The 26,877-nt window shown below is 37.8% G+C and overlaps 1 long non-coding RNA gene across 2 annotated transcripts in view; it reads left to right on the forward strand.

Annotated features, from left to right (window-relative positions):
- LOC134559958 (uncharacterized) overlaps window positions 1–19,675 on the forward strand; it is a 34,079-nt gene extending 14,404 nt beyond the window's left edge. The window contains exons 2-4 of one of the 2 annotated variants that reach the window (XR_010082648.1): window positions 5,377–5,461; window positions 5,812–5,870; window positions 15,317–19,675. This is a non-coding gene — a long non-coding RNA (uncharacterized LOC134559958). The remainder of the gene's footprint in view (window positions 1–5,376; window positions 5,462–5,811; window positions 5,871–15,316) is intronic. The other variant, XR_010082649.1, reaches the window with a different exon arrangement.
- Window positions 19,676–26,877: the final 7,202 nt, after the last annotated feature.

Genomic DNA, 26,877 nt, shown 5'->3' on the forward strand with positions numbered 1-26,877 from the left:
TTGTTAAAGGCAAGGAATGTAAGCAGATGCAGATGGCATCAGAATCCAGGGTATCTACAAAGATTTGCATGAGCAGAACAAGCAGCACATGGATAAGGTTACCACGGAGTGGATTTGCATACCAAATAGAAAAACAAAATAGGAAAAAACAGGAGGCTGCAGTGTGTATGTGGAATATGCCGTGATCACACCAGGCTATGGTGTTTCATGTGCTATTAGGGCATGTATATTACATCAAATATTAAATGCTTGTAGAAACAACAGAAGGTGCTGAAAGATACCTTTGTTTCCTGGAGTTCTTTAGACGCCCTGAGGGGTTAGAAGAACACTGGAAATCTGTTACACAGTTAACACTATCAGAAAACAAAGTTAATAGATTGTGCTTCTAAGAAATGAATTATATTTACAGTATTTTACCCAGTAGGACTTAAAGCTTTTACAGCTTTATGAAAGCTAATGTTGTTACATGAATGGAAACTGCAATAATCTAATAAATAACAATTAATTAAATAAATACATCAGTCTATCTGATTAGTTCCACTACATAGCTACATACAATCTAAGAAGACTATTTCATGCTAATACTTTCTGACTATTTTTTCATTTTAATTTGAAAATAAATTGGATCTTTTGCTGTTCTTTATAACTATAGAGTTCTATGGCAATGCCATAGAAGACCACACTTGCTAGTGTGGTCTAGACTTCCATTCTCCTGAGAAAGAAGAAATTATTTCTGTCCCAGAATGAAACAAAAAAAAGCCAAAACAAAAACCTCCACATTAATAAACTGATTGTGTTAGAGAGGAAAACCATATTTTATTTACAAAACAACTGTGACGTAGCATTTCTTCCTAAGCTGATTTTTTGCCATGATATATCAAAATGTATTATTTTATAAATAGTACATTTACTGTCCACACTAGTCCTACTTAAGAGAAAGTTGGGAACTTTTAAGAGATCTAGGTTCTGACCAGATTTTTTTTATTTTCCAGGACAGTTTCTGGCTGGAGTTGCCTGCGCTGTACAATGACAAGAAGAAAAATACCACTAGGAGATGTCGCTTAAATCACTGACATCTCTTGAGATTTCTGTTGCTAAAGGTTTTAATTTTCCTTCTAGTGCTGGTATTGTACTAACCAACTTGCTCACCAAGCAGTATTTATATCATCTTTTTTACTTTTTTTAGAACACATGATTAATTTATAATTGTGCTGGGCAGCATTTTCTGATCCTTACTTCAGTCTTCTACTAAGGTGGCAGGATCTGTCAGTATTTGTATCCTGTTGGATTTCTGCTTGTGAACCTGTCAGTATCATCCAAGATTTGGCCTAATTGCTTAGAACAGGTTCTGAAGAGATGTTTTTGCCTTATACACAAGATTTTCACTTAGCTGATAACGTCTCATTCCTATAACCTGGTTCCAAATAAATGAAGCCTTCACTTTTTGACCTTTTTACTTTTTTTCCTCCTTTTATTTCATTATACAGTCAAATCTGGTGCCTTATCCATCCCACAAGAATTATCTCTCCATGTTTAATAATCATGAGATATTTAAAATCTTTTCATAGTTTGGGTATGGTATCCCAAATTACTGTTCTTGTTGAAACACTGCTCACTCACTTCGCTGCCTTGTTGCAGAGTGAAGACGATAATTGGAGGAACAAAAATAAAGGGTGGGGGGAGCTGAAATAAGAACAATTTACCAGAAACAGCAATGAGATAAGAAAACAGTGATGATAGCAGTGCTAGTAAGAGAGTGCCCAAGGCTGGGGAACATTTCACAGGCAATTGCTCACCCAGCAGAACACGGCACTCCCTGACCACATCCCCCAGCAAACTGGAAAGAACACGTCCCTGTACTCCCCCTGGGCTTGGTGTGAGGTGACATGAACAGCCCCAAGGTCCTGCCTCTGCCCCTCCTGGAGGCTGCAAAAATTAGCCCTGTCCTGGCCAGAATCAGAGCAGGAATCTCCCCATGGCTGAGGTACTGGCAGCACTACCATCCCAGCAGAGTGTACTACCAGAAATTGTGTTGAGGCAATTCAATCAGTTTCATGTGGATATTGACTGTTTATCCCTTCACAACTGCTTTTCAACCTTCTTTTCCTCTGCAGTGATCTATGCCAGCATTTGAATCCATCACATCTTTTAGCTGAATAGAAATGCATGGTTCTATTCACTGTGTTTTCACCAGAGCCCTTTCACATCTTCATAATGATGTTATGGTACAGCTTGCAAAGCAGCTATTTTCATCACAGTTCATAAGAAATAAATATGCAAACCAACTGTTCACAGTAGAGCCATTTTTGTCCTTGTTTGAAGATCCAAACTACCTGTATGGATCTAAATAAACACTTTTTGCTCTGACAAAAGAAATTTTTGCATAGACATCTAACATGTTTTGGACATCCTGGTGTGGGCTAAATTACATCTTGAAGCATATCTGAAAATTTCTTTCTCAGTAGTAATATCAATAAATAAAATACTAAACATGGCATTAAAAAGGTTAAGTCTTTTAGTTTTAAAACACTTAATTTATCCTATTAACATCTGATCTGATTGATTTAAATGAAAGAGACATGCTTATCAATTTTATTTGCTACAACTCCACTGAGTTAAAAAGAAGTACTTTTTTTACATCTGGTGATAATTTTGGCCCTTGGACAAAAATAGATCTAAGACAAATAATGGGTATAAAGGTGAAACGAGTGCCAGACAAAGCTGATTATCTTGCTTTACATCTCACTGTGCGTGGTACATTGTAGCACTATTTCCTCTTAACTCTTGTGAAAATTTTAAGGATCTTTCCCATCACTAAAACTGTAACCATGGTTTGCACTCTGTTCTGGTGGAAATTGCAGCCTGAAGAACATTGGGTAGCATATGAAAAATGGAAAATGTGTATTTTTTGTGCTGAAAAAAGAATTCGGTGACTTGAATATTGTGCAGAAGGTACTTGAAAATTATTTTTACTTTCTTTTTTAAAACCAATGTGTTACTATGTGTTCTGATTTCCAAGAGGAGGAGCTCTGTGTATTCACCTTTGTGCTGTCATCCCACAGGAGGCAGCCTCTGTAAGCACAGATGTTATAACTGCCCCATTCCCAAGGAAGGAATGACTCTCTAGGTCTTTTTCTTGTTGTCTGTTCACACAAAAAGGTTACATTTTTAGCTTTACCATGATCTCCCTGCCCTACAGAAAGAGGATGTGGCTGGGTGTAACAGGATCACTGTTTGTTTTCTCTGCTCTTAAATTACATTAATCCCACGCTCTGGGGCTTCCAGTGGGGTCTAATGGCTGAGGAGGGAGGAAGCCTTCTGGCAACTCCAAATTTTGTGGCTTTTGTGCCTTCCTGTAGGGCAGAGATATGCCATGACACAAAGGGACATGAAGCAAGGTGTGAAGGGATAACAAGGAGAATTACAATTTCTCAAAACTTAGGTATCATATTTTCCTTGTATAATCAAAATTTAACTGAGCACAAGACTAGGTCACATTGGAGGGGACTCTGGGTATTTGTTTGGTTGGGTTGCCACAGAAATGTAAGTGATCCTAATAGTTTTCCCTGGACCCATTGCCCTTTTTTCCATACCAAACTTTCTTAGCCCTGGGAGCTTCCTTCTTCTTCCTTCCTGCTCCGTTTCCATGGGAAATTATATTTCTTTTTGATCTTTCATTAGAGGTTTCATATTTTTAAATGGATAGTGGAAAGGATACTGCATAGGAACATGTCCTGCAGAAACTATTTGGATCCCTTGGAACTGGATATCAAGCACAGCATTTCTTGTGATTCAAGGGCATTAATATGTAAGTTCCTCATGGCCTTGTACAGTCCCATGTTCCTACTGGAAAAGACTCCAGAATTTACTGTGAAACAAGAAAAATTTCAGAAGAAAAGACTGAATTTGACAGAGTCCTAACAGAAATATAAGGAAAGGGAAACAAAAGACGATGCTGCAGTCTCATCTTCGAATCAGTAAGGTTTATTGAACTTCTAAAGCCTTCTCACAGCTTTTTTGCTAAAACAAAGAAGACTTAAAACCAATATAATAATTAAGTGGGATTTTTGCTTCCCTAAAGACATAGAGGGAATGTTTCATTCCAGCATCAAAATGGCACCAAAAATACAGGTAGAGAAAGGACCAGTGACAGCCAGAGGTAAATTATGCACTCCATTGTTGGCAGACATGGGCTTGTATGGTAATTTATCTCCTAGACTAGAACTATATTTGAACAAAAGCAAATACACTTTCTAGTCTGTGGCCCACTCCTCCTTTGACTACACTATCACCTAGTAAAATAAATTATTTCGTTTTCAGAGGGATTTTCATTTTCTTGTCATATTTAATTGTAGGCTACCTGAGGAAATGAAATAAATACATGAAATACAAGGAAAAAATACACCTTCATACACTTCTGGGTGTGGTGTTTTTTTTGTTGTTGTTGTTGTTGTTTTTGTTGTTGTTGTTGTTGTTGTTGTTTTTTTAATTGTTCCATTACAGACTGAAAGATTCAAGAACTTGATGTCTGATGAGGGAAACAGTGGAAATAAGATTGTGCAGTAATACAGTTGAATTTAGCCTTTTCATCTTTATTCATTTACCTGTTGGGGTCATGTTCAAAGAACTGCATGTAAGTGGTTTACATGAAATAGCATATCAAGGAAAAAATTTATATCCGTGCTTCTCAGAAAGAGGTAAACAAATCTGTACAATCTGCAAAGCATCATCATTCTGCAGATACGTTTAGCTAAGCACAAGAAATTTAAAATGTCCATATGTATGCATTGCCATCCCATTCCTCAGCACAGATGTTTTCAGAGAATACAGAATGACTTAACTGGGAATTCAGCTAACCCCTCGACTCTCATCCAGAGCCTTTAGCAGGTGACTTGCTGGGCCTACTGTGGCTTAAATTTCCTTCCACCTAATCTTTTTCTCTAGTGGGTTGCAGCTGTAGATATGTGAGGGAAGAGTTATATTTGAGTGGGATATCAGATTGTATCACCTCTGATACTCTAGCTAAAGAAATGAAATCAAGTCTGTGCTGGGTTTTTGCTGTGCATCCACCACCTTTTTTTTTCTTAATACTGCATAGAAAAATATGCATTTAAAAACGTAAATACTGTACAGACTTTCTCTGCAATCCCCTGCTGTGAGCTCTGAAAGAATAATTTTATGTTTGAAGGATTAAAGATCTCAACAATTCTAGGGCAGTGACAGCAACTGAATTACATCTTGTGAAGTTTAGTATTCTGTCGTATTAGATATTTAGTCAGATCTGAAGCTATCTGAACACTAAACCCTTACTGGCTACTCATACAGAATTTTTTCAGACATACATAATTTACATAAACTTCCTTTCTTGTTTCCAAGGGAGCTGGTGTTAACTGAAGACAGCCTAGCTGGTCTTTACGATGGAATATAAGGAATGGGGGGAATCAGTCAAAATCTGGACATGGTAGGTAGCACAAGGCATTTATCACTGGACTTCTTAATAGAGTAAAATCAAAGAAGCAGAATGCAAACTTCCAAATGAAATGTACTGGTCTTAGGATTCCATAGCATTCTTCCGCTCTCAGTGTTTTTTCAGGAATCAACTAAATTTTAGCAACATTAAAATTTCTGAAGTGCAATAATGAAGATTGAAATCTCTGTAGAGTTCATGCTCTAGCACTGATTCCTGTACTCCCTTCTGTCCCTATCTCTGGGGATGGCAGAAATGGCCTGGTGGGGAAAGAATCCTGCCAGGCCAGTGTCTGAACACCTTTCTTGATCCCAGAAGTGTAATAATTCTCTTCCATCTTTGAGTTTTCAGATTCCCTGCCTGGTCTTCTGGGTCTTCTTGCTCAAGAGGACCAGAACTAAGGGTAAACAGAAAAAAATAATTTGTGCTTGAAACTATATTTAGAAAATCCTTTTGATAGCATTTCAATGATTTCAATTCCTTTATATAGTCTTTGACTTTTGCAGCAAGAATATCCAGAAAGGAAACAAGACTGAAATAAGAAATTAGCTTTCTACTCTGCAACTCTAGCTGTGATCTGTGATTTTAAGGACAAGGAAATAAAGCAATGCTCTCTGCGACTTGCACCTAATTACAACAGTGTGTTCAAGTGGGAGGAAATAGAATGTGTGCTGGCTTTGTGCACAGAGCCTGGCATGCAGCAATATGAAAGAGTGGGAGCTCTGTGATGTACAGTTTATCTCAGCAGCACAAGCAAATCCCAGCCATTTTCCAATAGCTGTGTTGTTAAAGAAGGGGTGTAAACGGAATTGCTGAAGCAAACATTCAGCCAACTGGACTTGTGTGGGTAGGCACAGGTTGTTTTAGCTGGTTGTGATTTCTGTTTCTGATTTGAAGTGGCACAGAAAAGACAAAGCAAATAATAAAGCTTGACTTTATTAAAATATGTATATGTGATGTGGTAGGAAATTCTATTTAAGAACATTATAACCCCTCCCTGAAATTAAACTGAACAGCAAAAGAAATTCCAAAAGTCTTAGAAACCTTCACCTATGTGGATTAAAAATGAAGAGACAGTTATTTTTCCAAATATGTGGTTACAATAAAAAGGGCTCAGTTTAAGCATAAGAGAAAGCATTATATTTCTGTGTTTTATTATGAGCATAATTTGAACAAACTGGCTGGAGAGGTGGTGGATTCCTCTCCTTGGGAATTTTGTCAAAACAGGTTTAGATAAACATCTGGTAGGGGAGTTTTCTCACCCTTCTAAGCATCAAAGACAGTGTCAAAATGTAGACTGTACAGAGAAACTTCAAATGAAGAAAGATGAAGAACAGAGCAGGGAGGTGTTTGTGGGGAGTGGTGGTGAAAATGGAGGTTAAGGTATGTACTGAGGTTAAAAATGATGATGAGTGAAGCAGATTGAGCCAGTGCAGTTTCCTGGGGGATGATTTTCTCTGTTTTATTTTGAATTTTAAAAGGTGAAATTTTCCCCTGCTCCCTGAATAATAAAAGTACTTTGCAATTCTATAGTGTCTTCATCTTACAGTTTCAAAGAACTGTAATGAATTAGGCCTCTGAATTTTCCTCCAAGCAAGATAGATGGGCTGCAAGTGCCACCCTTTGTATGTGTGACTACCTGCTCTTGAATGTCATCATTCTCCGATGGAATGAGGAAACATGAGTAATGCAGGGATGAATATCTTTCAAACTGAGCACATGAAAGCTTCCCATGAAGGCAGCTCCCCATCCTGACACTTAATGCAAACACAGTGACCCACATACATCCAGAATGGGACTGACAAAACTTAGGTTAACTGCTTGATTTAAAATCAACAGCTGACTTCAAAAGAAAAGAAGTGACACAAATACTTTTTTCTAATAAGAGAGCATTGCCATCTTCTCTCATTAATATGGTAAATAGTCATATTGTGTACATTTTAACACATGACTACTTTGAAGTCTGGCTTCAAAGTAGACAAGTAGAGTTACATGCTTTTGCTGTAAACTTCAGAGCAGGGAGCATTCTAGTCATCTGTCTGTTTATCTGCTGGTCTCCTGAGCCATCAATCTCTTAAAAGCAAAATATCCCTCACCATAATGCCACTAATTCACAGAATGCTGATATGTTTTATTGCTAAAAATATTTGAAAACGACTGCATGTTCCATTATGAATAAATGCAGACAGATGGAAACCATACTAATAATAGATCCCTCTGCAACAGACCTTTTTCATTAAGATGATTCCATGTGACTATAACTGGAGTAGGTCAAATGCTGATTTGGTGATGTGTAGGATATTTTGGTATTTTTCAAAGCTTTTAGTCTGGGCTGGTATACAAACAGTAAAATCCTGACATTTTGTACAGAAATGAATTTTAAAAAGGTTTTAATTTAAGAGCAACCTAATTTCTTCCTTTCTATTTCCTATTCCACCTTTTTCTTCTTCAGAAAAGAAAAAAAAAGCCTGAAAAAACGATAGAACTGGTCTGAGAAACTTGGGACCAGAAACAGTCTTGATGGGAGCCTTCTGAAGCTCAAATGATGATCTAACAGAGGGCAGGAGTGCAGCAGTCCTGGCAGATTTGTGGCAATTGCTGGAGTGGACCCGAGCTGTGTCACCAGCCCGGGTCAAACCCCACACAGCTGTCCTGGTATGAGCTTCCACTTCAGGCTCCCTGCTCCAGGAGAGCAACCAGGGGAGGAGACAGTCCTCAGTCCCTGGAAATCAGCTCTGTGGCTGCTTCCAGTAGGTCAGTCCTTTGCCAGGAGGGGTTTGTTGGCTAAAGTAAATCTGACTGGCATATCTGACTAGGAAATGTAAGTTCATGATGTCCCAGCAGCCTGCCAGGACAGCAGGCACATTGATACTGGAAACAGCTGGCATTTTCATGGGATGTCATCAAAACCATCCATATAAAATAAAATGTGGGGTTGGTCCATTTTGCCCTATTTGTGCTGCTGGACATATGCCTATGTCCCTTGAATATTTTGTCTCAGTACATTCCTGGTGTTTTTGACCAGATATAAATATAATAAGTCTCATATATGCCAATAATATATATTGGGTATGATGAAAGTATAGCTAAGATCCCTTTATTTTTGCTTCCAGTGGCTTTAATTATTCCTTCCCTTCATTTGTGCCATGCATCTAACTGGTATTCCTTTGGAATTTTTGCCTGTGATTGAGTTCAGCATTTATTTGAATGCTGTTGATCTAGTGATAATGTTAAAGTCAGTCTGCTAAGCTGGAACATGCAGCTCTACCACAAAACTCCACCCTATGAATCATTAATAGGACTTGCTCTAGTTTGCCCCTAAGGATGACAAGCATTCATGTGTGCTGTGTGAATCACCCTCTTGCTATGATGCCTGACACTGAAAGCCCTATCAGGTTATTTAACAGTTAACAGAGTCTCTCTATTATTATTATTGTTGTTAATTTTATCCTTTTGCTAATATTCCATACAAGAAATCCACACAGACCCTTTGAGGCTGGTTATTCATGTCAGATCTCTCTGCTTAGCAGGACATATAAAGAAGAAAGAAACATCAAAAAATCCTCATATCATTGCATTGGAAGGTCACAAATTATATCCCAAAATCAATGGGATTATTTGTGCCAGGAAATCTGGAATTCTCTTTCTCCCTCCCTCTCTCTCTCTCTCTCTGTGTCTCATTTAAAAAGGCAATTACATAAAGTGCTATTTGTTCAACAGGTGAAGATAATTAAAGTACTGGACTTTAACTTAGCCACTTGAAAATCTGGCTTCAAAAATGGAGCTGAGAGGTATCAAAGGAGATTTTCAGGCCTCTCATCTCATTTATTTTTGTCCCAAAATCTATTTAATCAGCATTTATTTTTGAAAGAAGAAAAAGGGGCACAAAAAATGATTGTACTTATTTGTGCTTTAAAGGATTGATTTGATTGCGATTTAAGCATCAGAACGTCATATATGAGAAAGGGCTCTGATGTTTTATACAACAAGGAAGTACCATTGTATGAATACATAAATATTTCTTTTCAACTTATATTACACGAAGGCTGTGCACAGAGTATGCCATGAGGTTTTACTTTGCTTTGAAGCTGTCTTTAGTACAGTGCTAAAAACCACAAGACTGAAGATCTAGCCACCCTGCACCTTCAAACTGAACAGATTAAACAGTGCTCGTGTTAACTCAGCCTGCTCCAAACCCAGCACCCTCCAGTAATCCAGACCACACTCAGAAGTGTGGCTGGTAACTGCCTCAGCTGCTGTAATGTGCATGGGCAAACAAAACAAGACAGATAAAGCATGTGACAGCCAAAACCAGATAAGAATAATGAGAATTGTCTAGATGAAAATGGGACAGTAGGCATGTATGAAGGTAGAGATGGAAAGCATTGCTATAGAAATGCAGTCATGAAAACACCAGTTAGGCATAGAAAAAATTCAATGGTTTTCATCATGCTGAGTCTGCGTGCAGCCAGATTTCTGTAAAAAGGCTGCAAATTCTTCCTTCAGCATTTGACCCAGTCATTATTTTTTTTCCCCTGCTGCTTCTGCAAGAATAATGCCGAGGAATTGGTATAACTAAAGAAAAGGATGAAATCAACATGTCTTTTAGCCATACATCAGAGACAGTATATTTTGTTAAGTATTTTTTTTTAAAATTTGAAACCTGCTAATGTGCTGAGGCTGTGAGCAAATGGCTGCATCTGTTGTCTAGAATTTTTAAATTTGAAAAGATATAGAACACCTCAGAGCCTTAAGTGATGGCACTTCAATTACAGCAGTAGTTTGCAGGAAAGGATTAGGCTGACCCCTTTAAAAGATTTCTGTATTTCTGATTACAGTCAGCATATGGAGTGAGTGTAAAGGCTAGGAAACTTCAGGGGGCTGAGGAAAACTCATGGGTATGGGATGGGTAGCATTGACTCAGCTCCTCTGTGGCTACTTGTTGATTAAGGTGTTTATGTGAGGATGCTCATTTGAGGGAAAATGTTAAGCTAGTCAAGTGTGTTCAAGCAGGCCAACTGCACTGTCCTTTTGTTTTATGGGAGGGGTGAACAAAGAAGAAGTGCTGAGAAGGTGTGCACAGGCTGTGAGACAAGCAATTCCTTGTGGTGTTGTACGGCTCTAGAGAGTCAATCTATGTAGTCAACAAATAGTTCAGGTTTTGGTTCAACTCTTAACTAGCTTTGAGACTTTGAAGGAAATCCCTCCTGTTTCAGACAGCTGCAGTGAGCAGAAAATGGCTGCAAGGTGCCTGAGAATAGAGCAAATATTGAGAACATTTTGAGAGCAAACTCCAGAGCACCTGTGAGCCCCAGTGATGCTGTCACTCTTCCTGATAGCTGAGGCATGAGGGACTAAATTGTTGTTTCACATCCCTGCAGCTTACTTATCCAAATCAACCCATAAAACAACAACAAAACCCCCCTCCCAATTAACTTGGAATGAATCTTTTAATTCTACAGGAAGAGCTGGATCTTCTGTTCACACAGATTGGGATGCTTTGTGAATGAGCTATATAAACAGCAGAAAGGACACCCTTGCCAAGTTGGACATTTGTAAGAGGACCTTGCCCCTCTCATCTCCACACACACTGGCTTTCCATCCTCTGAGTGAATGTACATTTCACACCTTATAGCAGCAAAGAGCAAACTAAACCATGGCATGAGATATTAAACTTACTGTGTAGTGTGAGACAGCATGCTGTGTCAATTAAGGCCACCTGTTTAATATATGAAACTCCAAGAGCCCTTCTTATCCTGTATAATATAAAAATATATTTAATAAGGAATCTGGAGTATTGGCAAAGATGTGGTTTGGACTGCAGAGAAAGATAACAGAATCCAGAAATGCTTCATGGTAATTTAATATGTGTTACTTAAGAAAACCATGTGGGTTTAGAGTAAATCACAAAATATTAAAGCAGCATGGAGTAATGATACTGACATGATATTAATGTGAGCTAACTCATTTTTTATTGTGTGCAGAGATAGCTACAAGTGAGCAGGGTGCTTTTTATGTGCCTTCAGTTAAAGAACCAAGGCACTAAATGGATCAGGTTTAAAATAAGCACAAATCTTATTACACACATAATTAAAATGAGGAATTTATTTTGCCGTGATTTTGTTCACATAAAAGTTTTATATCAGTTGGAAAATCAATCAAAAATTGACTGAAGGAAAAAAAAAGATGGAAAATATTAGGTACAATTACACCATCTGTGACTCAGCAGGTCTTGAAGGTGGAAAATGGAAAATGCTTTGGAAGAGTTCTGCTTTCCTTCCACAAGTGTCTGCTGACGGCCACTCCCAGAGACAAGACAGTTGGTTAACTGGATCTTCTCAGCTGTGTGTGATATTTATCAGCCAAAATCAAACTCCCGTTGTATATAAGAGCCAGATGCCTTTTGTCCTGATGGGTCTGAATGGTGGAACTTAGCTCTTATAGCTCTAAAAAATGTTATAACCAACATAAAGGTATTACAATTAGAAATATAAACATGCAATTAATAAAATTTTAGTTTAACTTAAACTTAAACAAACATATTTAATAAAGGACATGCCTTTATTAAGTTTCCAATCCTTTTCATTCAATATTTTAATCCCAAATTTAGTATGCATGTGGAAGGTTATGACAAATCTCCCCTAGAGATGTAGCCTATTTATTGCATTGGACATCAGGGAAACTATTCCTCTTTGAATGGAAAGGTTTAGTTCCTGTGTTTACATTAAATTACATTATCTACTCCTGCTATGAAAGAAAAAATATAAAAAATTGAAGTGAAACTGGAATCCTCAGCCAGTGAGGCAAGAACCATCCTGACTTCAGAGTAAAGACTGAAGAAGATTATACCTCACAAATCTGAGATTCAAAGAATTTTGAATTGCCAAGTTTTAATCATTTGTTTCCTTTTTCTCCTATTGTATTTCCTTAAATTCCCAGTAGGAATTTAACAAGTGACTTACCACATTTGAAATGAGTTCCTGGAAAAGAGTTTGCTGGATAAGATGAAGGAGCTGGTTATTTGAGATTGAACCATGTGAAGAGAGAAAAGAAAATATCTCTTTCCAAAATTTAGTCAGCACAAAGATCACAGTGGCTTTGGTCTGAGTTCACTACAGAGCCACATTTTTCCATATCTTGTCATCTAGGGGATTCTACATGGAGCACAGCCTCCACATACTGTAAATGTCATTGCACAAGCTTTCTGGCACCTTGATCTGCAGAAAACGTACTCATCAAGAAAATACTTCTGTCTTGGAACAGTTAATATCTCACCTTGCTTCCAGGTTTTATGTCAAGGGAAGTTTCACATTTGAGTGAGTTTGAGATTGTTTGAAATGAGACTGCACCAGGCTCTGACAGAGGGAATTACATCTGACACTCAAAAGACACTTTATTAATGGAGAAATCCATACGCTAGAGAGAATTAGAAGATGATGGTAATGATGATGATAGTGATTAAGAGAATTGTGATGATGAGTAGGCTGATTTCATTTAAATGGATATTTTGAGCTTAGAGTATTCTTTGAACTTATTTTGAATCAAGTAGGTTTGTGGCTCACAGACTGGAAAAAAATCTTAAAATAAATGCAAGTGTGATAATCTTGCAGGATAAAATTGGAGCAAATCCTAAGGTAAACTAAAATCTGTGGAGCTTTTAAAATTTATTTTTAATGCAATTTTGCTTGTGCCAGTACCTTTTTATTTTTTCTCTTGATGATCCATGGCACAGTTTTTAGTCCATAAGGTTATTCTTGAGAAGGAAACAGATGCTCTGGTAAGAAGTGATATTATTTATACGTAGAGAACTGACTACCTTACAGATTTCAATAGTTTTAACAGAGTCTGGTATTTATTTCCTAGAAAAAAATGAATACTGTTCATTTTTCAAAAGCTGGTTTAGAATCTCAAAGTAAAGAGGTATCCTTAGTATTATTTTCTCATGTTCTTTTAATTTAGTAACTGGAATAGCTCAGATAAAAATACAAATCAGTGACCGTCGTGAAAGATGGTCAGTAAAACAACCAGAATGCTTAATAAAGTGGTATTTAGGAATATAATTTGATTTACTGTGCAATCTAAGATGGACTGTATGTTGTTTGGATGACAAATCAGCTGAAGAGGTTTTATCTTGCATATTATTTTGGAATATGCTTAATTTTAAAAATAACAGACATTTTCATGAATCCAAACAATCTAGAACAATCAAATTTAAAATAAGATGAAAGTACTTTGTGGTTGTTTGGTTGGACTATCAGGTGTGATTTGCAGCTTATTTTTCACAGTGTTCTTTTTCTTAGTCCACTGTAAAAGCAGATTCTTCCTGGATTAGCAACTGAAAAGCCAAAAGACAAAAGAACAATAAGGACTATTGTAAAAAGTCTGATTCTGATGTCTCATTTATAAACCTAACTAAAGATTAGCGCATCAGCAAAATCTTTCTTTGCATTTAATATTTTTCTGTGATTATTCCAGAGACTTTTATCATGCGAATTCTTTCACTCCTATATAGTATTTAATCACCATCACAGTCATGAGAGATGCAAATTCTGGAAAGAAAGAAAAATACAATAAAAAAATTACAATACTTTGTCACTGTCCTGACTTTGATTGTTGACTATGCCAACATCTTTCTAGCATAGGAAGTGCCCTTCAATGTTCCCCATGCACTGTTGGCAAATAAGTCCCTCAGGATGACTTTGAGCATAAGAGAAATTGTAGAGAAGACAAAGTAGGGTGAGTTGTATACAAAAGAAAAGGCTATATATCAGTAAATTATAGTAGAAAGAGTGAATTAATTTCCTTACAACATTAAAATAAATTAGAACAAGATGGCCTTTGAAAACTCAGATATTAGACAACAGGTTTTGTACCAACATTAGGTTATGATACCAACCTAGCAGGTTAGAGAGCATTAAAAAGACCTATTTAAATCTTGTGGTCAAAAACCCTCCAATCTTCACTAAATATTTTTTGGTGTTGGAAAAATTTATGTTTACTACCTGTACATTTTAGAGGTTCAGATATGGCAAAGAATTCCAACTGAAATATTTCTCCAGAATATGAAGTTTATTTGCTAAAGTCTTTGAAATACATTCTACAGTACTAATCAAGAATTTATATCCTTTCTTACTGTTAGCTAGTTTTATCTAGATCAAGTATTTACCAAGCAAGAGTTGTGATGACATGGAAATTTGGCAAGTGGTCTGTTTCTTTCTATAAAAGTATAAGAAAAACATACATCAGACAGAAAAAGTCCCATTGCCCTCTGGAGGCCAGCACAAAAAGAATTCTGATTGTTGAATCTGACTTTAGGTGATAGCTTGTTTTATTTATTATTATATTTGAATTATTTTTATTACCAAAAATTGTTGAACTCCAGTGAGAATGCATGCAAGCATCACAAATGGACCTAGAAGATTTTGCTTAAAAGTTTTTCTGATTTTCAAAGGTCACACACCCTCTTGCTTATAAAGCTCCTTTCCTATAACTGTCTTCTTTCAAGTTATGTAGGTTTCTTCCTGTAAACAAGAACACTAATAGTATATTAATCTTTAAAACAATCCCCTATGCTTTCACTCTATCACTGAATGCCTGTTTTAATATTCTCCTTATTTCCAATCACTTTTAAGAAGGTGAAATTTGGTTGCTTTTACATACAAGTTCTTTTGTTTTAACTAAGCCATACAACTGCCATCCCTTGATTGATACCACTGAGAGGACTACCTTCCCTAAGACACAGACTTTAATTTCCCTACCTTTTAAAACCTATACTTTAAAAGAGATAAATAAATGTAGCATGAGTCTGGAGAATGCCTAGTAAAATTATGTTTCTGGTTCTATTCCTAGCCCTGGAATATGTTAACATTTACTACACACTGAAGTATCGATCACTTGCCTGAAGAAATGGCTCAAAGTTCACTGCACTTGAAACAATTCTTCTTTGATCCCTGGCTCTGGAGAGAAGATGGAGCCGTTTGAACTACTTCTGGGAATGACTGCAAAATACACTGCATTTTAATACCTTTCTGCACTCAACTTGGCAATTTTTTGTGTCTAAGACACTTAGGGTTTCAAAATACCGTTTTGGAGGAAAGAGTAATGAAAGTAGTTCTAAACCAGTATTTACTAACTCAGAAAGGTTAAACATATTTTAGAATTCTGCTTTCTTTATGCAGTTCAACTCTTTGGAAAAGATAAATGTGATAACTATGGCACACATCCAGTACTATTTTGTAAGGAAAGTATTAAAGATGGTTAATTTTCACATTTCTGTGTTAAAAGATGAAAAAATTGTTATCAAGTCTCAAGCTTTTATATCAGACTACAGGAGTTAAGGGCTATTGGCCTATAATTCTGGGATGAATTCCCCTTGTACAAATTCAGGTCACCCAATAGGTCTCAGAGGTCTCTGTCTGTCTCCATAGGCTGCTTGGAGACACACACCTTTATATTTCAAAGCCTTTTCATAGGAGTTTCCTTCAAAGACTCGACTCTGTGTATTGTAAAAAACACTGTTAGTCAGTTCCTTTGTCACTTTCTTCACATTGTCTCTATTTTTGAGATATTTATGAATAACTAAATCAGTTCAGGGAAGCTGAATCAGAAAACATCTCCTTTCTTAAAATCTCTTCCTACTTTAATATTGTTCACATCCCTTATCCTCTCTCTAGAGACTCGACCTCAGTGATTAATTTTGCTGAAATTGAGTGTTCATATTGCTGAAGTTGAGTGATTCACGTTTTTCTCACAGGATCAAGGAATTATTATCCTTGATCAATTAAATTGGTACTCAGAGAATGTGGAGGCAATCACCAAAAAGTGACTGTTCACAGGTTCAGGGCTTCCTAGTGAGGCTCAGTGATTCTCAAAGGTGACATCATGGCCTTTATACAATGATTCCAAACCACCAGGGGAAGGTGGTATCAGTTGTCTACATTATATTATTTAAAGGGTTGATAGAGCCATCATTATCCTATGTATAATAGGCACATGTGTCTCTTATTCAGTATTTTTAAAAGGTGCAAGTCAATGGTTAATGTATTTTGACAAGATTTCCTTTTGATGTCATACAAAAATCAAAATCAAGTATTCAAAAATCATTGTAGCATTAACAATTTTGGATTTGAATGACCTTATTGATGTTTCCTGCAGGGAGAAAGGGTCACTTGTGTCTGAAGTGCCATTTACTGAGAATTATCCACCATCTGTAATGTTAGGACTTACTCCAAAATCCTTTGAAGTCTATGGAAGGATTTGCGTCAACGGCAGGGGACTTTTTTTAGGTAACTACTTCTCTGAATTTTGAAAGCTAAATGCACTAAATTCCAATCCTTAGAGATTCAAAGGTGTGGGTATTTTGAAGGGATTTGAACAGATGACTTTGTGAGTGGAATCACCATGATATGAATACTGACACTACTGATTTTTCAGCAGGATACAGTCTTGTTTCCTTTACATTTTGAAAGCAAGTTTTTCAGGAAGCAATGCAACTGCAAAAAAGATCAGATAATTGTCTTCTGTTTTCTTTAACACTAACTTCTACTGAAATCCTAAATCTATTTATAAAGGATATGTATTCTTCAATAATATTTGAAGGACTTGTGAATCAGATCTAGGGAATCTAATTTGACAATTTGGATGTGAAGTCCTGAAGCATAATGACATGTCAAAATTCAAAGAGAAGACTTTCATCAATCAAATTCTACTTTTCATAAAAGTAATAAATGAGAACACGTTGTGTAAAATACTGAATTTAACATCTGACCTGGTATTTTCCCCCAGCCTTCATGGTTTAACCCCAGCAAACAGCTCAGTCCCACACAGCTGCTCACTCACTCATCTGCAGTGGGATGGGGGGCATAACCAGAAGAGTAAAAATGAGAAAACCTGTGGGCTCAGATAAAAGCATTTTTATAGGTAAAGCAAAACCAGTGCACAGAACCAAACCAAACCAAGGAATTCATTTCCTATTTCCCATGGGCAGACAGATGTTCAGCCATGCCCCGGACAGCAGGACTCCATCATGCAATGGTGACTTGGGAAGTCAAACCCCATCACTCTGAACATCCCCTGCTTCCCTCTTCCCCTTCCAATGCTGAGCACGATGCCATATGGTGTGGGACACCCCTTCAGACAGGTGGGATCAGCTCTCCCAGCTGTGTCCCTTCCCAATTCCTCGTGCCCCCCAGCCTCCTTGCTGGTGGGGTGAGAGGCAGAGAGGCCTTGACACAGTGCAGGCTCTGCTCAGCAATATCTAACACATCCCTCTGCTGCCAGTGCTGCTTTTGCTACAAATCCAAAACACAGCACCAGACCCGCTACTGTGAAGGAAGTTTACTTTATTCCAGCCAAAACCAGCACATAGCTCTAACATTTTCTCCACCATTAATTAGCATTTCTCTGTGAGCCTTTGTCGTGCCAGGTCAACATTTGATCATCTGTAAAGTTGTGGTTATAATGGAGTTTGATATCCATTCTTATTTTATCTAATTCTTTGCCCAAAGGAACAGAATTTTACATTTGCCCAGTCTTTCACAAAATGAAAATGGAATTTAACTAAGCCTAATTTGAAATGAAACAGCTGGTGTCTATTGAAAAAGAAAGAAATCCCCAAAAATATCAGGAAATCTTTCCATAAGAAAAATTTATTTTCTTTCTAAATTGGCATATCTAGCTAAAAAAAAATTTCTAAAAAGTAATATGAACGGAACTAAAATATGAATAATATGAACTGATTAAAATAAAGTTATATTCAGAAAAAAAAGAGAGTTTGTCATTTTATTTAAAAATCAAAATATAAAATAAATAAAAATTGAATTTAAATATCAGTGATTTCCCACATAGTTGAATATAAGGTCACTTGAAAAACAATACAACTGCAGTGAAGTATTTTGAGCTAAAATTTTCTCATTGCCACAAGTTTAGGTATTGCTCTACAATTTTAAAAGTCCTTCACTTCAATCAAGTTCATCGTTAGGGATTACTAGTGATAATGATGAAGTTATTATTTGGGAACCTAAATCTGGGGAAATGCTGATTTTAGGTGACTGCTTATAGTTATAGTGTTTTTAAAGAAACAAACATGTACCATTTCCTTATTCCTTCTTATATCATTCACCACTTTTGATCACAGTCCATTCTTTCATGTTTCAGTCATTCTGAAGGAGTAGAGATATTTTTTTAGTGAGTAGTGGTAGAATGTCTGATACTGGACTTGATTTATGGGACTTTAATTAACACAGAATTAAGGAAAATATAATTGATGCCAATCAACATGTGTTCAGGAAAATAAATCGTGTCAAAGCAACTTAATATCTTTTTTGATGAGATTAAATATTTGTCTGATAAAGATAATAGTGTTCATGTAATACGATTATGCTTTTGATTTCACATCACATGCCCTTTTGATTAAAGAACTTGAACAATATGCTATCAACATGTTAAAAGGATTAAGACCTGTTAATTAAGGGAACTCTACATCAAATTGCAAATGACTAATCATCAGTGAGTGGATGTTTCTGAAAAATTCTCAGAGATTTTAATTTTTCATCCCATGCTATTTTGTCTGTGATCTAGAAAGCTTAAGACAATCTCCAGTAAATCCTGCAAATGCAAAAAAGTTGAAAGAGTGTTAAAAGAACAAAAAAAAAAGCTTACCCACCTGGTAGTGCTGGACAATCTAGATTGATTTACACACCAACAGAGACAAAAATGTTGGTTTGAACAGTGACAAAATCATGTATGTAGAAGCAAGGACAATGTGGGATGAAAGAGTCATGAAGAAGGAGCTACTCTGAAAAGGACTCAGGCATCTGGGTAGACAATTGTGTTCATATAGAAAATGAAAGATTCCTAGACTTCAAAGTATGCTTTCCATTAAAAGAGAAGCCTATTTAAAATGGACTCTTGCCCATGCTCAGCACCTGAACTCTGCCTAGAGATGGTTTGGAGGTGGTCCAATCTGAGCAGATCAATTACACAGAGAGAGGGGTCTGATGGAGCTGAATGATCAGTCATCCACTAAAACTGCCAGACTGTGATGGCTAAAAGGACTAACACTCTTGCACGTGAGACAATACTTACAGCAGCAGCACTTTATGACTGCGGGTAATGCTGCTGGTTCAGGAGTTGTGTGCCTAGAATTGTTATACATGCTTCAAGAATGGTGCTGATAAATAGGAAACAGCTCAGAGACAATCCACAACACTGATTAAAGGATTTGAAACCAACATAAAGCTATGTGAAGAGTTTAATCTTCTTTATTTTATCAAAAGGTTAAGAGTGTTCACAGACCTGTTCACAGACATTGAATATATTTATAGTGCATATAGTCATACAGTCTGAATATATATATACATATATATATTTAAAAATAAATGTATATGTATATATACGTATATATATTTTAAAATAAATATATTTAAGATATTAAATAAATGCATATATTTAATCCAAAATTCAAAACTAGTTTCATAGCATAGTAGATGATTTTCTCTCCCTGGCAATGCAGAAATTTCAAATCAAATCTGTCATATAGCTTCATTCAACACCAGTTTTCTAGCATGGACATAGCTGTGATGTCTCCTGAACCACTACAAAGTCCTGTAGTTTGGATGACTTTCAGTAATTTCTTTAATGAGGAACAGGCATTCCTGCTGTGTTTTAATCACTGTACACTCCAGCATCTGAGCCAGAAGACAGAGATCATAGCACACTATAAAGCACAGTTGTTAGTCAGGGATCTCAGCAGAGAGGTGTTACTAAAGGAACATGACACCTTAATGACATTTTTATGGTGATGTAGATTAATTCTGAACTAAGAAAAGTTATAGGTTTGATATAATTACAGCTGAAATACTTTCATTCTTTTTTTTTAGCAGACTCTAAACAAATCATTACATTTTCAACTAGTAAAAAAGAATCCTAACATCTTCTCACCATTAGTCTGCATCCCTGGAAATATTTTGATCTGATTCATGGCTGAAGTTTTTAGAAGCCAAAACATTATAAGCAATAATCTCCCAATTTTGATTAACTTCCTTTTCTAGATGTATTTGCCCGGAATCAACCAAACTGCAATTCTATGTAATAAGAAATAAGTAGATATGAGAGAGATTTTAAAATTAAATTTTATAAATTAAAGTCTTTTTCAATATAATAAGACATAGAGCGTCTTTGCAAAGTGAAATAAAATTCAATGACTAAATTACTTTAAAGTCTGGTATTTGTATATATTAAAATTATGAAAGTTCATGCAAGGGAACAGGGAATCTGAAAGCTATGTCTGTCTGAAGTAAAAAGTTCAAATCTTCTAAATGTAAAACTCCATGGGTTTTGTTTTCTAAAATAATTTAAAATGTTTATGCAAATACTGCACAGGCATTTACACACCAATGTGGGAAAAAGTTAAGATGAAAAAATCTATAGCTGATGAAATTAAGACTAAGATAAACATAGAAATCATCTTGGAGCACACCATTAAAAGTGAGCAAAAATGTTTCAAAACTTGGCCACCTACATGATAGCTGATGAAGAGAAATGATCATACATTCCAAATATTTTTTGACAGAATACACATGAGAAAAGCAGACTTTGCATACAAAAATGAAACAAGGTATGAAAGGAAATTATAAGGACCTTATTTTAAGATTTAGTGTAGCTGAAATGGCATGGAAGTAGGAGGTAGGAGTAAGGAAACATTCAGGAAAATTTGAATACGAAAAAGTATTCTCAGTTTCTCTGATTGAAATTATATTTGCTAATAATAATGATGAGATGCAGCCATCAGATGGTGTTGGCAACTTCACTAATTCATGCTGAAAATGCTGCCATATAAAGATGGAATGGAGGCAGACTAGCCCCTTTCCCATCTCTGCTATCTGCAGAAGGGTTTTAACATGATGGGGATGTGGGGTCCATGTGCTCAATGTTCATACTCCTTCTTTCAGCTACACATAGATCATTTGCAGCTGTGAAGCATTCCCAGGCCACGGCTCTGGTACCTGTTCCAGCTGGGTCCTGAGTGTTTATTGGAGTCAGTTTGCCATGCTTGGATTAAACTCCTCTTTGATTACAGCTGGCACAGCAGGAAGCTCAGGGCATGGAATGAATGGAGTAAGGGCTGTTCCAAGGCATCCCTCCACTGGGCAGTCACACACACCCCAACAAGCGCCCTCACGGTCCAGAGCTGAGCGATCTCACGCAGTGTTTGTGACCAGAGGGGCCTTGCCAGGTCCTGAGCAGGGCCCTCGGGGTGGCGTGGCGGAGTGACCATGGTGGACTGACCGCTCGCTGCAGAGTGACCACTCACTGCAGACTGACCACTCACAGCTGACTGACTGCTCACTGCAGAGTGAGCACTCACTGCAGTGACCACTCACTGCAGACTGACCACTCACAGCTGACTGACTGCTCACTGCAGAGTGAGCACTCACTGCAGTGACCACTCACTGCAGACTGATCGCTCACTGCAGACTGACCGCTCACTGCAGTGACCACTCACTGCAGACTGACCGCTCACTGCAGACTGACCGCTCACTGCAGTGACCACTCACAGCTGACTGACCGCTCACTGCAGACTGACCGCTCACTGCAGACTGACCGCTCACTGCAGACTGACAACTCACTGCAGACTGACAACTCACTGCAGACTGACCGCTCACTGCAGTGTCCGCTCACAGCTGACTGACCACTCACTGCAGACTGACCACTCACTGCAGACTGACCGCTCACTGCAGTGTCCGCTCACAGCTGACTGACCACTCACTGCAGACTGACCACTCACTGCAGACTGACCGCTCACTGCAGTGTCCGCTCACAGCTGACTGACTGCTCACTGCAGACTGACCGCTCACTGCAGACTGACCGCTCACTGCAGACTGACTGCTCACTGCAGACTGACCACCGCCTGCAGACTGACCACTGACTGCAGACTGACCACTGACTGCAGACTGACCACCGCCTGCAGACTGAGCACTCACTGCAGACTGACCACTCACTGCAGACTGACCGCTGACTGCAGACTGACCACTCACTGCAGACTGACCACTCACTGCAGTGACCACTCACTGCAGTGACCACTCACTGCAGACTGACCACTGACTGCAGACTGACCGCTGACTGCAGACTGACCGCTCACTGCAGTGACCACTCACTGCAGTGACCACTCACTGCAGACTGACCACTCACTGCAGTGACCACTCACTGCAGTGACCACTCACTGCAGACTGACCACTGACTGCAGACTGACCACTGACTGCAGACTGACCGCTCACTGCAGAGTGACCACACACTGCAGAGTGACCACACACTGCAGAGTGAACACTCACAGCAGACTGACCACACACTGCAGAGTGACCGCTCACTGCAGACTGACCACTCACAGCAGACTGACTGCCCGACAGGTGTGCTCCTGACGGCCGCACTGGGCAGACCGCAAGGGTCCAGCACCCAGGATTGATCCCAGAGGACTCTTAGTGCACAGGGAGAGAGGTGGGCTAAGGAGATCAGGATCGCAAGACCCCTCACAGTTTAATTTATGGAAGAGTCTAAATGTAGAAAAATGCTCATGGAAATTAAGAACAATTCATTTTCAGACTACTTCAGAAACTTGCAGTCCTCACTTGAGCAGCAGTGATGGCATTAATTAAGAAAAGGAGCTTGTCATCTTACTCCAGTGCACATTAGCTTTGTCTATCTGATATTCCTAATGGATGTGTCTGTGTAAAGGCCCACAGATGGCTCCAGCAATGAGGAGGAGGAAAAGGAAAACACATAATCTCTAAATGTCAGAGAAAAATAAAAGCCAGCTAAACAAACCGAACAAGATGCTGACAATTGACACTACCCTGCAGCAGGAAGCTAAAACCCTGCCTTTGCAGGAAGATTATAATGCTTTTTTGTTGTTGTTGTTATTGTTAATCACCCCGAGAAGAGAGCTTTGCCAAGGAAGAAAGAAAGATCGATCCCTGTGAAAAGTGCCAAGCTACACAAAATGAATTCCAGTATTCTACTGACCTGAGTGCTGGGCTGTTGGCAGAGCATATGAGTAACTATTTGTGTAATTTAGGGCTGGGTGTTCTCAGAAAAGTACAATTTATTGGCTTCATTGAGGCACAGCCTACGAGGCATAATAAGTGGTTAACAACCCCTGTTACTCCCTAGCCAAAAGTATTCAGTGAATCATCACTGAATGTTTTTCTACTTGTTTACACCTTTTTATGTGAAATTAAGCCAACTTGAAGAGAGAGATAGTTGGAAAAATATCACTTTGTTTTTGTTGTTCCAGTGGAGACCAGTAGAGCAGGGCATTTGGTGCCTTTGTGAATCCCCTGACAATTTTGGAAGCTGGTACAATTGAGAATTCAGCAGAATGTCACAACAGGACCCAGAATCTGGAAGGGACTTTCAGAGGTGTTTCAGACATGTGCTCTGCATTCCTCTCATGGCATTGCAGAAGCACACTGTTTCACCACATCATCATCAGATGTGAAATGACAATGTTCTGCAAGTAACTGCAAGTGACACATCCATAATAGTGCCTGCATGGGAAACATTAGCAGAGACTGTGCACTGGATATTCACTTGGGAACTACTTTCTTATTTGTTCTCCTTAAGCCACAAAGACATCATCAAACAATTGGTTACTTAGATGCTTCCAATTATCTAAATGATTTTGTTTTATTGCCTTGAGTGTCAAGCTAATTATTATTAGAGATATGAGAAAATATTTTATTTCCCAATTTGCAAATGGATTATATAAAATTCTGGTAAAAACAAACAGCTTCTGATAAACCATCATTTGCAGTCACTCAGGAGAAGGAAAAAAAATAAAACAGAAACCTGGTATATTCATTGCTCCTGAGACTATAAACACTGTTTATAAACTACACAATTTTCAATGTTCTTCCACGAAACAGGAGCACATTGCAATAACTGGAAAATCTGATAATACATTAGTCAATGGATTTATACACAGCTGAGCAGGAGATACACAGTTCTGAATTCGTAAAAGCAGCTAAACTAGATGATGCTTAAATTCTGACAACAGATACAATATATTGACATTGCAAACCAGCATGTCCCAGACACTGCTGCACCCAGACACTTTGTGAGTCCTTGAAGTAATGAACACAATGCAGAAGGACTGTTGGATACAGTGTGGGACAACTGGAGGCATGTAGTCATCAAGAATCCAAAGCAGCACAGGCCTGACAATATTTATGGCTCATCACCATTTTCAAAATCCATGAAATTTGGAAATCCCAGTGTCTAAAAACTTGGTTCTGAGCTGCTCCATGCTCGTGTTCCATATCATAAAAACAAGAACATCTGCTTTTCTGCCCAGTAACAGAGCAGTGGTTGTAAATGGTTCAAATATTATGAAGACTGGAAATCTAAATAGACTAATAGAAAATTGCATTTGATTGCACACCAAACTCTCCACTGTGAATGTGTATCAGATAAGTTAAATTAAAGAATCTCTTTCCCTTACTTTCTTTCACCATAGTCTGGGGGAACCTTTCACAAAGCTGGGGAAAATCTTTAGAATTGCTTAAATATTGACTTTCTTTTAGATACAAAAAGAAGTCAGAATCTAAAGCATCCTTTTGGGATTACAGTTCATCTTCAGATTTCCTATGAGGAAATATTCTTCTTTGGACAGTTTTATTCAACAGGGTTTATGACATGGTCAAAAGGAAACCCTTCTTGTTCAGGATAAATGAGAATTTTGGATACAGCATTCATCTGCTGCACAATGCCTGGTCTCCTTCTAGAAAGTTCCCCCTTTCATCCTTTTCTATAACAGAGCAGAACAAGCAGCAGCTCTGTCTACACGCCTCCTAGATGTCTTTCATTTAAAGATCACTGAAATTTCCAGCACTTCTTCCAAAGCCTTTGAAATCTGGCAGGCTTTAAAGGAAAGCAAACTTGAAAATTATTTTTGTTTCTCATACACGAAAAACGCGTCTGGATTTATTTAACGGCAAATATCATGAAGACTCCTCGTTGATGTGACATTCCTAACGTGCTGTATTTCACTGCAGCTCTGTGCCTCAGTCACATTTGCACTAGTTCAAACACATTCACAAGCCTGGAATGCTATAAAATTGGCTGTTTTCCTCATGGTGTAATGTCTCCATAGGCTATCCCAGGAGGTGCAAGAAGCCTTGGCCCATCCTTAGAGCAGCACAATCCTGAGTAACACTGTGTGGACTTTGCCAGATCTTAATGAACTTAGGATTTTAGAGTACAGCCCAAAGTACATTAAATCAAACTGTAGAATTTCTGTCAGAAATACAAATAAGATATTCCCTAGTTTATGCATGGAAAAACTGATCAGTAACAAAGGCCAACATGTACTTCCTACACATAAAGGCCATAAGACTGAAATAGTTGAGTCAATAAAATGCAGACAGGGCTATATATATATATATATATATATATATATATATCTTATTTCAAAAAATCTTTTACTACTTAGAGGAAAAAGAGGAAATTATCATTGCACAGAGAAAATATAGGTGCAGAGTTTAGTAAAACAGTCTCATCTTAGATTATTTAAGAACTATGACCATTACTGTTGTTAGTGTGGATTATTTTCCCCTTAATAATCTCAATTATTTACCCTCATTAGAATTTTTGATAAAGATTACAGTATTAAAATCTTAGAAAGGACTCAAGAAAGTGCATTTTAACACAATTTATGTAATCTACTAAACTATGAACACTGTAAGCATAGCTTCTCACATATGTATGTATATAGAGGTATCTATGTCTTCCATATTAAGGCTTTTCCAGTAAGAAGTGATGATATTTTCACTACCGCTGTCTCTCTGAATAGTGTGTTTCTCTTGCTTGAAGAGCTTATTTCAGAATTAAAAAAAAAGAAACAAAACTGAAATCTCTACTAGAAAATGGGAGCACAGTGACCTCCTTGGCTGTATTCTCTTTTTGAACTGAAATGCAAAATGACATCTGCTCTGGTAACACAAAATGCATTTGCATTTAATGGTATAGTACTAGAATAAGAATGTGTGATATCTCCTTTCTCTGAGCTCTGCTTATATTGCATTAGGTGTTGCATACAGTGATGTTCCCTCCACTACTGATTTTGTCTTCTTTTGCATATATCACAACTCCTGAAATCAATGAAGTTAAGAAAACTTTATCTGTACCTGGAAAATGTCATTATCAGATAATATTGCCATATGGTGCCACTCAACTGTCATCCTGCACTCTGAAGAACTTGAATGCTCTTTTTCCAGGGGAATTCACAGCAGGCAAAGTTCCAGTAAGGCACAGACTCTGAAATGGCAGCTCCCAAAAGAGTGCTCCAGGGCTGACTCGTTTCCATGCACAAATGACAAGTTTCTCAGAGTGTCTTTAGGAACCTGTTGTGTCTGTGG

The sequence above is a fragment of the Prinia subflava genome, chromosome 1, assembly GCF_021018805.1.
Source record: "Prinia subflava isolate CZ2003 ecotype Zambia chromosome 1, Cam_Psub_1.2, whole genome shotgun sequence".
Taxonomy (NCBI): domain Eukaryota; kingdom Metazoa; phylum Chordata; class Aves; order Passeriformes; family Cisticolidae; genus Prinia; species Prinia subflava.